Consider the following 17,644-nt stretch of genomic DNA (forward strand, 5'->3'; position numbering starts at 1 on the left):
CATTTATGAATATCAGGAATAATAGTGGTCGAAGGATCGGCCCCTGAGGCACTCCCGCATTAATGGTATGCTGCTTGGATAAAGATCCATCAATGACAACCTAGATGGTTCTATTGTCTAAGAATGATCTAATTATATTTAGTATATGTCCAGTTATACCCTAGCATTTAATTTTCATCAGCAGCCCTTCATGCCAGACTTTTTCAAAAGTCTTGGATATATCAAGTGCTACAGCTCTGGCTTCGCCCATCTTATCCAGTGCATGGCATATGCATTTAGAGATGACTGTTGAAATATCTGCAGTAAAACGACATTCCTTAAATTCATAGTGTTTTTCAGAGAGAAGATTTGCTTTTGCGAAATGGAAGACTAGTTCTTGATTAATTAAGGTCTCAAAGATTTCAACAAGGAGGAGGAGACTAATAGGGTGACAATTAAGATGATCAGTTTTTTCACCAGAATTCTTGTACACTAGTACCACAGAAGCCATCTTCCAGCTATTAAGAAAGCAAGATTCAGCAAAGCATTTATTGTAGAGCTTGGAAAGTATAGGGTTTCGCTCAGCTGAGCATTTCTTAATTAATATAGCAGGGATGAGATAAGGCCCACATGCCTTGGATGTGTCTAAGTTTTTTATGATATTGCAGACATGAGAAGTGGTGGTTTTCACATCATCTAGTGTGGTTTCAGTCCACATAGAGAAATTTGTGAGGGAGTTGTTTGTTGGCTCTGTGGTGGAGTTGGAGGCAAATAGTCAGGCAAGCTATTCCACCTTTGCAGTTGCCATGCATGTGACTTTTCAGAGACAATCGATTAGGATACAATCCTGACTTGAAGTAGAATGGTAGAGAAAATATTAGTAACTAACACAGTGATGAAAGGTTAGTCAAAAGCTCATAAAAGCCTGGTCATCCGATTTAAGAAATTGCTCTCTAGTTAAAGGTTGGGTGATACGAATATAGACTCCAAGCCTGTGCATATGTCTCTCTAAGTCCGTACAGCAGAGAAAGAGGTATCCTGTCATGTTAAAGTATTTAGAGGGGATTGAGAAGTGTAAGTTTGCTTCACTTAATGCTAAGATATCCAGGGAGTTTACTAAGACGTAAGACTCTATAGGATCTAAATTACCCATGGATATTTGTGAAACAAATTTCATGGAAGGAGGCAAAGTGGTTTTGTTTGAGTCATTGTCATATTTGATCATGATATTTGTTTGAGTTGTCATTTCATTACCGTTTTGTTTAATTTCAGGTTAGGTGAAGTGTGTTGAACAAAGTGGGTCAGTTTTGATGCCAAATATAAACGCACAAGGGCCTGTTAGGCAAGTCCTGCCTAGAAAGTTGTAGCATAATAAAATCCCACCATAGATAGCAGCAGGGTCCCTTTCCATGCACGATATAGTACTACAACTATCCTGATATTATACAACTGATGATAGAGCAACTGTTCTAAGCGCTACTAAAGAGTTAGGGCACTTGTACTGTCAGTTGGAAACAACAGCCAAACAAACTGTGAATCAGGTGCCTTCAACCTCTCAAATAAGAAACAAGGCCAATTACAAGGTGGCTCTAGTGAGTCCCTGGTATTGTACCTTTGTGCCTGGCTAATAGACAAAGGCGGAGTGTGAAAGCCAATGATAGGCATAGCCTATCTACTCCTTAAGCAATTTAGGTTTGCAAACCGGGAATGTGTTCAAGTCACCAGCTCTAGGAAGATTGTCAACCATGATTGAAGAGGCCTTCCTCCCCAAGTTTTAATATCAGAGTTTTCTATCTCTTAGATGGATGACCTGACAAAATCTGTTGGTCAATCACACCAAGAGGAGTAACCATGCACCTGGTTTTATACCAGGTATTTTTGTGCCTTCGCATGGATGAAAATATTGAGTATCTTACTTTAAAGTTTTTCTCTATTCTAAATAAATAAGAGTAAGATTGGAGGTGGATTCCCTCTAACATTAAGAAGAAATTGTGTATCTATTAAGTATTCTGAGAGAACCAATCTGTTTTAGTAATTTGTTTTAAAATAAATGGATAGAATATTAATAAGTACTTGGATATGTAAGAAAATACGAAAAGAAACAAAAAAATGGTGGGATTAGATTTAAATATAAAGGTTACACACAACACAGATAGATAGATGCACTTAACTTGGTGGTCTTTGAGCTACACATATTGATCTAGCTAAAAGACCAGTGTCTCCACATGGAATAAATTAGGATGCAAAGGTTAGCATCTATTTGAGAGTAATAAAGTGAAGGAGGGTCTGCCTTAAGAACCAAATGCATGCTTTGAACAGTCCACTAGTAGTTTTAATACTTCCTTCTTGTTTTAATTGGAATGTTATAATTTTCGATTTCTGTATTTATATTGTAAAACATACAGACTCATTTTCCAAAGGTGATGAATGCTAGAAAATAGATGCGTGTTTTCAATTTCTCTATTGTATCTTTACATATATTGCTAACTCAAACAAGATTACACATGAGACAGATATCTTGGAAAATAGAGTTTCAAGTGTGTAGATAGTATGGAATATGAAAGTATAATAAAATAAATTAAAAATAATATTTTTAGTAATATTAATTTTAAAGACGGATGTAAGCATAGTAAAATATTGTTACTAGATTTGTAGTATAGGAATAGAAAAAAACAATATGTAAGTAAGATTTATAGTGAGCCATTTATACCTGCCACATTTGCTTTGTCTAGATCAAACGCACAGACACAAAACAAGCTGTGTGCAGTAGTATACACGCATGGAGTGGAGCACATGCAAACATCACATAACTTTGATACACATGTATTTCTGGTGACCTTTGACATAACCTTCTGTTTCCCTTCTCTTCTTCCTCTTTTCACTGAACACCAAGCAGTGCACATGTATAAACCCACACGCTTCATAAGTGTGCACTCGAAGAGCAACAAACAGAATCATGAGGTAGACTTGCATATTTTTTTATATAAACATTGTTACCTGTAAGATGCTTACATGTAGAGCTAATACAATATGAATAATCGAAGACTTATAATTAAGCTTCATATCCCTTGTGTAAAATATGAACTATAACTTCTAGTTGTGCACACTTCCACAGAGGTCAACACGTACAAGCCACAATCACACATTCTTACGGACTACCCAATTATTGCACTAATGTATGAACTTTGTTTTGTTTTAAATAAATAATGCAGTTTTCTATATATACTGGTATAATAGTTTTCTTTATTGCTAAGTCGTGAACATGTTTATTATACCCTACAATAATTGGTGACCCTTGACCTTGACTTACAAAACTTTTCATTCCTTATACTGAGTATCAAGCCAAAAAAAAAAAGAGAAGCATTTCCACACCAAAATACTTTGTATTCCTCTGTGAGAACGATAAATACACCAAGATTCAACACCCATGCCTAACCACGTGTTGTAACCTTTAACCAGTTTTTTGTCTGTTGTTGATTTTTTTAGTTCACGTGCGCGCAGAAAAACATAACTACTAGTAACAACATTTTCCAAGCAATCGCAAAAAAAATAAAAATAAATTTTCTTAAAATAAAAGTTTCACATTTTCTTGGAAAAAAAAAGTTTTAAATATTCTTTTTTTTCACACAACTTTAGACTGAGAATATTGGATAGTATTTTATTACCCCTGCTTCTGCACCACCATGGCTGAAGAGAAATCTGCTTTTAGTGCTGTGGAGGGCTTAGTTTCCCTTAGGATGCCTGCCTTTAATTCTCAAAAACCACACATATGGTTTTTTCAGATGGATGCTATTTTTGCAAATAGGAAGATTACTTCCCCAGTGCAAAGGTATTATTATTTAATTGAGGCATTGCCAGCAGATATTGCTGAAGAAGTAGAGGACATTTTTGGAACACCTCCTGCTGAAGATTCATATACGGCACTTAAGCAGGCCATTCTGGAACAGACAGTGTTTCAGAAACAGCCAGGTTGGAACAACTCTTCAACGAGTTAACCCTTGGCGACTGAAAGCCTTCTCAGCTTCTGAGACAAATGCGAGGTTTGCTCTGTGCACGCATGATGGATGACAATATCTTACAGCAGCTTTGGTTGGAGAAACTGCCTCCACAATCATCCCACACACTGTCCATGTTCGTTGGAGATAAGGATCTGACACAATTCGAAAGTTCCTTGAGGATACCGGTGCTGCTGTTAGTGTAATTCCTCCTACCCAATATGATACAACAGCAGATCCATTTTCACTGCAAGCTGTGAACGGCAGTTCCATCCGAACCTACGGTACCTCATCACTCACTTTGGACATTTGTTTTAGACATCATTTTCCATAGATATTCATCATCGCCGATGTGAAAACACCCATTCTTGGTGCTGATTTTCATTCCCATTTTCAACTTTCCATTTATCTAAGAAAACGTTGTTTAGCTGACACAGTGACATCTCTTTACATCCACTGCGGTATGCTTTCCTGTGATACACCAAGCATCCGCACAGCAAGCCCATCAAATGCAATTTTTTCAGATCTGTTGAACCAATTTCCTGAGCTCACCCAACCCTTTTCCCACACGGAGAACGTTAAACATCATGTGCGACATCACATTATAACCCGTGGTGCTCCCGTACATGCCAAGCCTCGACGATGGTGCCTGGAAAAGTTGGCCCTAGCCTACTCAGAATTTCAACACATGATGGACCTTGGAATAATACGGCCTTCCAGCAGCCCATGGTCATCTCCACTCCACATGGTACCTAAGAAATCGAAAGGAGGCTGGAGACCCTGCGGAGACTACCGTGCTCTCAACGCAGTGACTGTTCCAGACAGGTACCCTATTCCACACCTGCATTACTTCTCAGCTTCCTTATCCAGATCAACTGTTTCCTCCCGGATCGATTTAGTCCATGCATACAATCAGATTCCCGTTGCTGAGGAAGATATTCCTAAGACAGCAATATGCACACCCTTTGGACTATTCGAGTTCACCTGCCTACCCTTTGGACTGTGTAATGCTGCCCAGGCATTTCAATGATTTATCAATGAAGTCCTTTGTGAACTGCCCATTGTCTTCATGTATATTGACGACATCCTCATCGCACGCTCTTCACAGGAAGAACACTTGACTCACGTCACTGAAGTTTTCCAATATTTGCAATCCTATGGACTAAAAATAAGTGTTGTAAGATGTGAATTCAGCGTCGATTCCTTGGACTTTCTTGGACATCGGATCGACAAATCTGGACTTACACCCTTGCCTTCGAAAGTTCAAGCAGTCCAGGATTTTCCGGTACCTACTTCATTGCGTCAATTACGTCGCTATGTTGGACTCGTGAACTATTACTGCCATTTCATTCCAAACTGCTCACATCACTTGTCCAAGCTCACGGATTCTCTTCGCACGCGAAAAAAGACCCTCTCTCTCTCAGACGAAGCTCTTTCATCCTTCTATGCATCCAAGACCACGCTGGTGAACTACACTAAACTTTCCTACATCAACCCTGACCCGGCAGCTAAGCTCTTTCTTTCGACAGACACTTCTGATGTAGCTGTTGGAGCTGTTCTCAATCAGATAGTGAACAGTAAAACACAACCTTTCTCTTTCTTTTCCACCAAGCTAACTACAACCCAGCTAAAGTACAGCATTTTTGGTCGAGAACTGCTCGCCATGTATTTAGCAGTAAAACATTTCCACTACATGTTGGAAAGGAGACAATTCACGATTTTCACTGACCACAAACCACTAGTTGCTGCTCTTATGTCATCTATTTCTGGGAAACATACACAACATGAATTACAACAGATGGACTATGTCACACAATATTCTGTTGGTATACAGTATTTACCTGGAAAAATGAATATTGTGGAAGACACACTCTTACGTTTTTGCAATCTCAACAATCTTGAGAAGCCGCTTGACTTCGACTACATCGCAACCAAGCAAGAACGTGATGCGTCACTCACAGACTTTATGTCAACTTCAACAATTCTGCTAGAAAAGACACCAGTCCCATTCTCGGACAAGCTCATTTGGTGCAATAGATCTGTTGCACATCCACAACCTTACCTGCCTCTATCGCGTTGGAAGCGTATTTTCTGGCATTTCCATGATCTCACACACCCCGGTAAGTGCACAACAGTCAAGCTCATTGCAGCTCATTTTTTCTGGCCCAGCATGAACATCGACATACGCAAATACACTCAGGCATGTATTTCTTGCCAGACTACAAAAGTACATTGCCATACGAAATTCACTCCAGGCAACTTCTCTATACCTGACGCTTGTTTTTCACATGTCCACCTGGATATCATAGGTCCACTGCCACCTTCTGCTGGTCATCGCTATATGCTCACCATGGTAGACCGTTTTACACGTTGGCCAGCAGCAATTTCTTTGCATGACATTTCAACAAAAGTTGTAGCCCGTGCATTTGTAGAGAACTGGATCTCTAACTTTGGCGTACCCACCACTGTTATCACCGATAGAGGTTTCCAGTTTACGTCACACACCTTCCGAGAACGTTGCAAATCTTTTGGAATTACCCACATTGCAACCACCGCCTATCATCCTTCTGCTAATGGGATCATGGAGCGCTTTCATCGTCGACTAAAAGCTGCACTAGCTGCTCAGCCCGAACCGCACCGCTAGAGTGAACATTTACTGCTCGTTCTTCTAGGACTCCGGTACATTATTAAAGAAGTCTTGAATGCTACACCAGCAGAGATGGTTTTTGGAACCACTCTTTGCCTTCCTGGGGATTTTTTCACAATCGATGGATCAATACCCGCCACCACCTCTGGTTATGCTGACCGTTTGAAACTCGCAATGTTTCGAGTGATGTATTCACCACCACGCTCTGTCACTTCCAAACTATACTACCCACCTGATCTCCATTCATGCAAGTACGTCTTCATCCACATAGATTCGATGCGACAACCTTTCCAGCCACTCTACGATGGACCATATGTCGTTTTAGAACATTCTGAGAAGTATTTCATCATCGACCGCAATGGTAAGCGTGACACGATCGCAATACTCGTATTAAACCCACCTTCTTGGAAAGCTTGTATGATTCTAATTCTCCTTCTGCCAGTTTTTCAGATTCAGAACCAGTAATCATACCCAGCTCTGACCCGATCATCACACCAGATTTAGATGTTGGCATTACAACTGCTGCTTCCACACCACGTAATGAATCAGACATACACACCCCAGACCCTTCACCTACACCTGCAACACGCACGACTCAAAGTGGTCATCATGTAGTATTTCCACCCAAATACGCAGACTTTGACACCTCTTAAATTTTTTTTCTCTTTCCTCTTCATTCCAATACACTTGGTCCACATACATATGCATGCTCTTTTCCATTTTTCTTTCCTTTTAGCTTCCAGCTATCTGGGAGGAATATTATAGTGAGCCATTTATACTTGCCACATTTGCTTTGTCTAGACCAAACACACAGACACAGAACAAGCTGTGTGCAGTAGTATACACGCATGGAGTGGAGCACATGCAAACATCACATAACTTTGATACGCATGTATTTCTGGTGACCTTTGACATAGCCTTCTGTTTCCCTTCTCTTCTTCCTCTTTTCGCTGAACACCAAGCAGTGCACATGTATAAACCCACACACTTCATAAGTGTGCACTCGAAGAGCAACAAACAGAATCATGAGGTAGACTTGCATATTTTTTATATAAACATTGTTACCTGTAAAATGCTTACACATAGAGCTAATACAATATGAACAATCCAAGACTTATAATTAAGCTACATATCACTTGTGTAAAATATGAACTATAACTTCTAGTTGTGCACACTTCCACAGAGGTTAATACGTACAAGCCATATTCACACGTCCTTACGGACTACCCAATTATTGCACTAATGTATGAACTTTGTTTTGTTTTAAATAAATAATGTAGTTTTCTATATATACTGGTATAATAGTTTTCTTTATTGCTAAGTCGTCAACATGCTTATTATACCCTCGCAACAGATTCAAAATGGTATTAGAATATTAGTTGCCTACATAATTCTCAGTGTACTGCCTTCCCCACTTTATCATGTCTATCCTTATATTCTTTTGGGCTACTTTATTACATTCGCTTAATATGTTGTTTATTGTTTCATCTGTTTATCCAGAGAGTCTACCTTTGCTGTTTTCTTGTGTCTTGCCAATCATTTCTTTGATGTAGTTGGGCCTATTTACGTTTTTTTTGTATCTTGTTGATCTTTGCTTTGATGTAGTTGGTTCTAATCATGTTACATTGTGAAGTTGTTATCAGATATTCAGTTTCTCTGTTTATGTTTCCTTTTTGTAGCTGTCTTAAAGTGTTTTCATTAGTTTAATCTTTTATGATCCTTATGAATCGCCTGTGTACCTGTTTATCTTCCCATGTATTTTTTTCTCTTATCCCTTGCTTCTCTGTTTTCTGTCATGTTCATTTTTTCAATGTCTCTTGCTGCAATAATTATCCTTTCATTTTTCTGCATTATATATTTTTCTAATTTTTATTTATATCTGCAGGTAAATGGGCTAGTAAACAGCGAAAAATAAATAAACAAAATAAACATAAGTTCAGCTAGAATTCGTCACTGTCAACTTTCTCTCTCAACTTCCAGCACGCGTTCTCCCCATCATCTCTGCCAACAGGCATTTTATTAAAAAACTGACTCCATTCAATTTGCATATGCGTGCAGTGGGCGATGTGATCTCATGCAGTTCCATGAGACTACACCCTATAAATCCACGGTCACCATCTTTAACCTCTCTCTCTCTCAGATCCCATCTGAAGGTAAGTCATATAGCCAGATAATGCACACACATGTGGGCGCTTTTTTCTTTGCTTATTACATTCAACTCTACACAGTCTATAAAAACTCGTCCTCTTTATCTGTCTTTCCTTTTCACATAGCATCAGTAAGTATCATCCTTTGAGTGACGTGCATTGTGTATGGTCATGATGAGAATTTTGTGTTATTTATATGTAATTATTATCCCAAGTAGTAAAATTACATATAGACGTATACATATATGTATACATCTATATGTAATTTTACAACTTGGGATAATAATTATATATATATATATGTGTGTGTGTGTGTGTTTCAAAAGTCTATGGCACATTTCGACATTGAATAACTCGAGATCTAGTAAGGATAAGGATCTGAAAAGAAAGTAAAAATTCAATAACTCTTCAAAAACTTAATGTATTTCGTTTCAAAATGGCACCACTTTCATCTTACTACCATTCATAGTTAAGCAGATATAAGGACTTGAAATGTCCCAAAGACTTGGATCACCCTGTATATTAATTTAATGTATATATATTAATATATATACATATCAATTTAATATATATGTTAATATATATATCAAATTTATATATATTAATATATATGTTGATATATATATTAATTTAATACATATACATATTAATTTAATATATATGGTGATATATATATATATAAAATTTATATATAATTATTTAATATGTATGTCTATATATTAATTTAATATCTCTATATATAAAAATCTAATTCTTGGTTCGTTAGTTATTAATAGTCTAAATAACCATTGGACCGATTTCTTCCACATTTTGGTATAATATGTTTATTATTATCATGCATGTTTTTATATATCTCTTTTTAATTATAACTGCACTTAATTTTTCTTTAATAAATAGGTGGTTTTCTTTGTAACGATGTAGCCTTTTTTATTTGGGGACATATATTTATCACCGCCTGCCGTCATGTGACATCACTAAAAGGAACTTTTGTTCTCACCAAGGCAGGCCAGCAAAACTGGGGTTTAGGGGGAAAAATTAACTTGAACACTTTATCGCTTAAAAGGAACTAGATTCCTGTAGTCACCGTTACGTTACCATGAAAATAATGTAGACATTTTGTAAATAATTTTAAACAATGAATACCTTTTTTTAATGATAAACAATATTAATAGAATTAGAAATATTAAAATATCGGAACATATAAAACAAATTTAAATATGAATAGAACTTTTTTATAATTGTAAACTATGAAAACCTTTTTATTTTAATCAAAAGCAATATAAATAGAACTTTTTATAATTTTAAGTAATGTGATTTTTTTCTAATTCAAAATTGAATCACATGATTATTATTAAATCACATGAGTATTCTATTGCAATTTATTAATTTTCATGTTTTCTCTTTCAATTATTTTCAATTTTTTTGAAAGAATTTGAAATTTATTATTTTTTCCTTCTTTCAAAATTAAAATGTAGGGGAAGTCGGGGTAAGTTGAGCCAATTTTTCATTTTGGCTCTTCAGAACCCAAACGACTAATTATTTTGCAAAGATGAGTGTATTATTATAAAATTCTTTTATTTGGGAACATTTTGAAACAAGTTGCAGTTTTCTGCTAGTACACCTAAACCGACCATGTGCTTTACAAAAATGCATATCAAATGGCTCAACTTGCCCCGACCATGGGGCAAGTTGATCCAACCTCTGGGGTAAGTTGTGCCACACAGGGGTAAGTTGTGCCATGCAAAAATGGGTTGCAAATAAAGAAAGAACAAGCCCAAAATTGTTGCTGTGGTTATAAAACAAATTATAATAATGATGTAGAAATGTTAATTACAGCGAATGAACCAGCACAAAATTTGAAACATATATCTGAAAGTAAGTTAATGAAGTTGCCACTGTGACAAGTCACAGCTGAAAACGAGCTGGCTAGAACAACGGACAGAACTGTCAACACTATTTGGCTGTGGCAGCTTGTAAACAACATCTTCTGCATTGAAACCCGCTTCGTCCTTTGGGTTTGGAACAAACACAGGCTTGTCCGTTCCTACCTTCCCAGCAACTTTTTGAAGGAAAACACCTTCAAACTCGAAGTCCTCCCCGTTGAGAGTGTCAACCCGGGCAATATAGTTCACAGTTCGTGATTTGCCAGCACATTTGACAACCACAAAGTCACCTTCGATTATTGGGTTATCCAGATCAATATCACCATCACTATCTGATGACACATCATCAAATTCAAAATCTGAATCATCAGTGTCACTTGAACATGGGGTTTTAGATCTCGGGGGACATGACTTTTCCCCACCAGTATTGAACAAACACTGCTTTGTTTTTGTTAATAGGCTCCTTTTTCTATTTTCAGAAAGGGCTATCAGCTTCTGTCGTTCAGGGCTGTCAGTCAAAATCTTTGAGCTGTCCTTTTTGTGACCACCTCTTCTTGCCTTTCTTGGTGCTGCTTTCGGAAATGGCTGAATTACAGATGGTGAAATGTATGGACGATGCATGACATCATGTGAGCTAGATGAAACACAAGACCCAGATGCAAATGGTTGCATAAGATCATCTTCTTGCTGTTTTTGTGGTCGGACATCATCACTGTGCACGGGCAAGACTGCTCCAGGAACCTCACCTGATGGTTCTGCATCTTCCACAGTAGAATTTGCCTCAAGGCTTTCTGCAGCCACATTTTGCTCACGGTCAGTTGGAAGAGAAGGGGAAAAGTCAATTTCACTAAAGATGTCCTGGTTAAATGGATGAATGCCCGAGGCTTGGAATCCAGCAGCAATGTTCAATGGTGTCATGGCAATTATCTGGGCTTGGTTCACTAGAGCTGGGATTTCATATATTGTTACTGTTTTCCCTGGATTGGATCGTAGCCACCCATCCATGGCTCTGTTGTACGCTGTTTTGAAGGGTCCATACACTGACCGGTCGAGCGGCTGGAGACGATGGGAAGTGTGTGGTGGAATGGTCAGTAAGACAACGCCATGAGATCTTGCTGTGTTCACAACATTCAAAGAAATGTGTGTGTCATGGTTGTCGAGGATTAAGAGGATTTTCTTTCCTGGTGAGTATCTGGTGTGCTTGATGATGTGATTTAAATATTCCACAAACACCTCTTCATTCATCCAGCCACTTCGTGTTGCCCTCCCTATGCACTGTGTTGGTCCACCTCTGATGAAGTGATCTCTGTAGTGGACTCTGAGAAAGATGAACAGAGGAGGCACGACTGATCCAATTGCACTCACAGTGTACACCACTATTACCAATTCCCCGCGTTCAGTGGAGGTGATTGAACTAACTTGTTTCTTTCCTTTTTCTGTGAAAACGGCTCCAGGGTTTTGAACAGTGGTGCACCCAGTCTCATCAGTGTTGTAAATGTCACTTGGTGAGAACTTGTACTTGTCCATTATCTGACTCAAGTTGTTGAAAAATTTATCAACAACTGGGCGGTTGAAGGTTGTGGCCCGCCTAAAAAATGTTGCTTCTGTCACTCTAATTGCCAAGTTCCGGTGCTTCTTGAAGCCCAACCACCAATCATGTCCTGCTTTTTTCTCACGATCCCAACTTGGTGGCAGATTGAGACAGTTTTTTTTTAGCAAACTCATATGCCAGTGTGCGACATCTTCTCAATGACAAACCATGAAACACGTCTGACAATTGTTTCACGTGGTCAGCCAAATCCCTTTCCATTTCAGGACTAAAAACCAATTGCCGTAAGGAAACAGGTGTGTAAGCAGTCCCTGCTGGTTGACTGTCTTGTTTGTCCATGTACCGCTTCAGTGTCATTCGATCAATGTTAAAGTCCTTTGCAGCACTCCTCACACTCTGACCTCCAGTAACAGCGGCAGCAGCCCGTTCCATAACGTATGTAGGAGTTTGTCCATGATTTGTCTTTCGCACGTAGTGGCACATGTCTGGTGGGCTTTTTTTCTGTGAAACACACAAAAAAGAAAAATGAAGTTAACACAATAAATTCGATAATGATGTAGAATATTACTAGAGTGAACTAGTTGATTCAGTGGAGTTCCTGGCATAAGTCTGGAACATTGAACAATGAATGCCAGAACAGCTGGCATTTGTAGAGAGGCACCTGCCTCTCCTGGCATGTTTAGCCAATCAGGCGCCTCCAAATGGAATAACCCACCATGCCTGACTAATTGTAGGCTAGTCCATAATGGTGGAGAGGGGAGGTAAGTGCATTCTTGATTCTACAATGATAATAATAATAATGTTAAAAATAATAATGATAATAGTAATAATAAAAATAATTATTATTATTAGAATAACAAAGCGCATGTACAGCATGCAAATTCCTATCCAAGCACGGCTTACACATCTTAAACATTTACCAGGTAAGCCATAGATCTAATTCTTATACAAGTAGAGCATGTAACATACAACATGCATTTTGAATTCACTCTATAACAGGCCTACTGATGTGATTGCACATTCATCTGTTTCTTGAAAACGTGTAAAAAGACATATGGGGCAAGTTGAGCCAGTGGCACAACTTACCCCATTAGCATTGGCTGAACTTACCCCAGTCTGACCTCATTGAATTGTCTGTTCAAATGCATGCATCTCATGTGTGGTGAATGTAAAAATCTTTTACATGTATGAAGGCAAGTAATTGAACAAACAACTACCACATATTATATCTAATCAAACTATTACTACACACAAGAAACATGCACTAACCTCTGTAACGCTTTATTTTACTTTTTTGGCACAAAATCTGATTTTCTTTTACTACATCAACCTCCGATATTGGTTCAGCAAAACAAAATGGTGGAGGTTAAAGTCACGTAATCAGTTGTTTATAGATTGCATACAAACTTGGATTGGCTTAGTCAATTGTGGTTAAAAGGGGGTGGCTCAACTTACCCCTATGCTCAACTTACCCCGACTTCCCCTACAAAGGTTTATATCGTTTGTCAAAAATTAAAATTGGAAAAAGTCTGCGAACAATATTTCTTTCAAAATTATTAAAAAAATAAAATCTATTTTGTTGTATAAAATTAAAAGTTAAAAACTATGGCAACCACAAATAAATAAAAAATTATATTGCTCAATATTAATAAAACTACTAATTTGCAGAAAATTTAAATGCAATATTCATTTTCAACATATCCGAAAACATTTAAAAGTTGTTAGATGGAAACCAAGTAAAAATTCACCATGTAAAATTATAAAAAGTTCGATACTTATGTGTTTATAGTACCATGCTAAAATAATAATGTTATTATTTTGAAAACAATTCTTACCATAAGGAGGTAGGGTGTTTTGTTACTATTCTGTGCTACCACCTAACAATTTAATGATAAAAGGATATTATGAAACTTGAATACAACCTGAAAAACAAATAAAATAGCACGATACCAAAAATACATTCTATTTATATTTTTAAAAATTAAACAAAAAATACAAAAAAATATGTTTTTATTGGTGAAAACTAAATAAAAGGAAAAGGTTTATATTGTTTAAAATTATAAAAAGTTTTATTTATATTGTTTAAAACTAAAGACACCAAAAATAAACCTAGCATTTTTTAAGTAAGGCAGATGCATCTGAAAAATATTTAAGATATAATGGAAAATAGTTACTATTTCATGTTGATAAACAAAGTAAGATAAAATAAAACTAAAATAAAAATAAACTAAAAATAAATAAAATAAAATCTGGTTGAAAGGTAAGGTTAAGAGAGTGTAATATATATATATATATATATATATATATATATATATATATATATTAATCAAAGTATTTATTTGATCTGATATACAGAATACCCTGTGAGGTATTTATTTCTGCGTTTTGTTTCTGTTTTGAAAATGAAATAAATGTAACTCATGATTTTAAATTTATGTAGATGTAATTATGGAATTCATTGAAGACTAAACCTATATATTTCAAATTCATAATTTATAATTAATCCATGACATCAGGCATCGTATCTCTACACACACATATTCTAATGGAAGTCTATGAACAAATAGCTTTTATTATATTATTTGAAGCTTGTCAGTTTTCACTGTTTTGATTATCCATTAAAGCAGTCAAGACAATATATATATCAATTCGTAGTATATACATATTATTGATATCAACTTCTATATATGATATGCATAGATATGAGAACTAACCCATTTAATGTAAATCATGATTTTTGTTTGGTTGACACAGAATATCGGAACTGATGAAATTGTTGTTATTAGTAAACTGTAGGATTACATACAAGTATTATTTCATTTAAAAGCAACTAATATAAAGTTTATAACAAAGTGTATAATTACAGACAAAAGCAGTAAAATGTGTTAATTATTTATCACAATGCATGCCAGTATTTAAAACTTGTGATATTTTTCACAAATTCTCTTATGAAGCTATATAATCAATACATAATTTTTATTTTCAGGTTTTTCACTGAAGAAAACTATGGACTCCTTTTAATTGAGATATATGAGGATATATTATAGTGTGATAATCAATTTCCAATTAAATACTTGCTGAATTTTTTCATATCAATTACGATATATATATAAGAATATTGTGTAGGATCATCAATTCAGGAATAAATGTTCCCTTGATATTGTTGAGATATCTTTTATTTTAATGTTTTTTGGGAGAAAGAAATAATTTCAAGAAAACACTTATCGCAAAATCTACTGGTAACATGGATTCCCATGAAATCAAAATGTGTGTTTGAATGTTACAAAATGAAATTTTTATAAAAAATTGAAAAAAAATAGGAATGATAATGTTTAAACTATCCAAAAATTGTTTATACTAAAAACATACAACATACATTCAATACTAAAACTAAAACACCACAATTGATTCAAATAAATGCACTCATACGGATTGTGACAATCTGTTAAAAGCACTCGGTTGGTACCTTTAAATAGTAGCGGATTGGAAGATTTTCTCATCGTTATATTAATGAAAAAAAATATGATAAAAAATAATAAATTGAATAAAAAAATATGCATATGTATGCGATTCTATGTATTCTTGCAAAAAACATGAATTCAAATAGATTTTCTAGCTGAGAAATAATATGAAATTAAAATTATGTGTGCTTAAAATTTTATAAAAAATAAATAAAATATGAAAACAAATAAAATACAAAACTATTTAGATTATCCAAAGAAAACACATGCAGTGCTATCACACACTATAATTGATCCAAATAAATGCATTCAAGTGAATTGTGACAATTGGAAAAATTCCTCATTTTTATGTTAATGAGAAGAGAACCAATAAAACTAATAAAATGAGTAAACCAAAATACAAATGTGAATTCTGTGATTCTATGTATTCTTGCAAAGCACATTTAGAAAGACACATGAGAACACACTCAGTAGAAAAACCTTATTCTTGTGAAGTTTGTGGCACAGCATTTACCGAAAAATCCTATTTAAAAAGTCATCTGGTCACACACACTGGTGAGAAGCCTTTTTCGTGTGTAGTGTGTGGCTCAGCATTTTCACGCAAAGCATCTTTAAGTATGCATATCTTCACACACACGGGTGAGAAACCTTTTTCTTGTGAAGTCTGCGGTGCAGCGTTTTCACGAAAAGCATATTTAAGAACACATGTATTCACACACACAGGAGAAAAACCTCATTCATGTCAAGTGTGTGGTGCAGCATTTTCACACAAATCACATTTAAGAACTCACATGTTCAAACACACGGGTGAAAAGCCTTATTCATGTCAAGTTTGTGGTTTTGCATTTACAAGAAGTGGAAGTTTGAAGATTCATATGGTAACACACACTGGTGAAAAACCGTATAAATGTGACAGATGCGATTCCGTCTATTCTTGCATTTCATACTTAAATAGACATATGAAAACACACTCGGGTGAGAAACCATATAAATGCAAAGTGTGTGGTTCGGAATTTCTCCACAAAATCAGTTTAAAAGTTCACATGTTCAAACACACGGGAGAGAAACCTCATTCTTGTGAAGTGTGTGGTTCAACATTTTCACAAACGTCACATTTAAAAACTCACATGTTCACACACACCGGAGAGAAACCTCATTCTTGTGAAGTGTGTGGTTGTGCATTTTATACACAATCAGATCTAAAGATGCACATGTTTACACACACTGGTCAAAAACCTTATCTGTGTGAAGTGTGTGGGGCAACATTTACACGCAAAGGTAGGTTCAAAGCTCATATGTTCAAACACAAAGATTAAAAAAACTTGTTCGTGTGAACAAAACACTAGAAACTTTCAAGAAATCACCCCTGTTTGAGAACTAAATGGAATCAACTAGTCCTATGAATACCACTGGTTGCAGAGACTAAATGGAGACATTTATTCCATGTTTAACCGCATGCTACAAACACGTTCCTCTCATACCACTTTAGTGGCTCCTGTATTCTTTATGATAAATACATATTATATCTATACACTTTACACTAGTTGTGGTTTCTTTCATTTGTGACCCCTAGCACGGGTCTACAACAATATCATCAATCTATTTGAACTACTTTCAAAGATGTTTTACATAAAACATTAGAAGATTAGATATATGCTAACTTAAAGCCATATTTATAAGCACACTTTCAAACATGGGAGACTTCGACTTTATTATGATGGAACTAGTTGCATACCAAATGAAACACCAACTGAAAAATTAAGAAAACTTCTAAAAATTTCTGTTAGAAGAATTGAATATAGACTACTGCAACAGCAAAGACTGAAGAAAGACAGCAACGGTTTTGAAGAATTATTACTACAAGCATCGTCAAATAGGCATCAAAATATCAAGAATAAAAGCGTTTTTATCAAAGTGCTATTTGATGTGCAATGCTTAATATTTGTGTTAAGATGAAGGATGCAGAAATTAGGAAAAGGAGGC

At 35.9% G+C, this 17,644-nt stretch overlaps 1 long non-coding RNA gene across 2 annotated transcripts in view; it reads left to right on the forward strand.

Moving 5' to 3' along the window:
• The window catches only part of LOC145297850 (uncharacterized), a 51,986-nt gene extending 34,787 nt beyond the window's left edge, over positions 1–17,199 (forward strand). For both annotated transcript variants that reach the window (XR_013870346.1, XR_013870345.1), the window contains exons 2-3: positions 8,507–8,774; positions 15,187–17,199. This is a non-coding gene — a long non-coding RNA (uncharacterized LOC145297850). The remainder of the gene's footprint in view (positions 1–8,506; positions 8,775–15,186) is intronic.
• The last annotated feature ends 445 nt before the right edge of the window (positions 17,200–17,644 follow it).

The sequence above is a fragment of the Euprymna scolopes genome, chromosome 18 (assembly GCF_053919585.1).
Source record: "Euprymna scolopes isolate OS-2025 chromosome 18, ASM5391958v1, whole genome shotgun sequence".
Lineage (NCBI taxonomy): Eukaryota > Metazoa > Mollusca > Cephalopoda > Sepiida > Sepiolidae > Euprymna > Euprymna scolopes.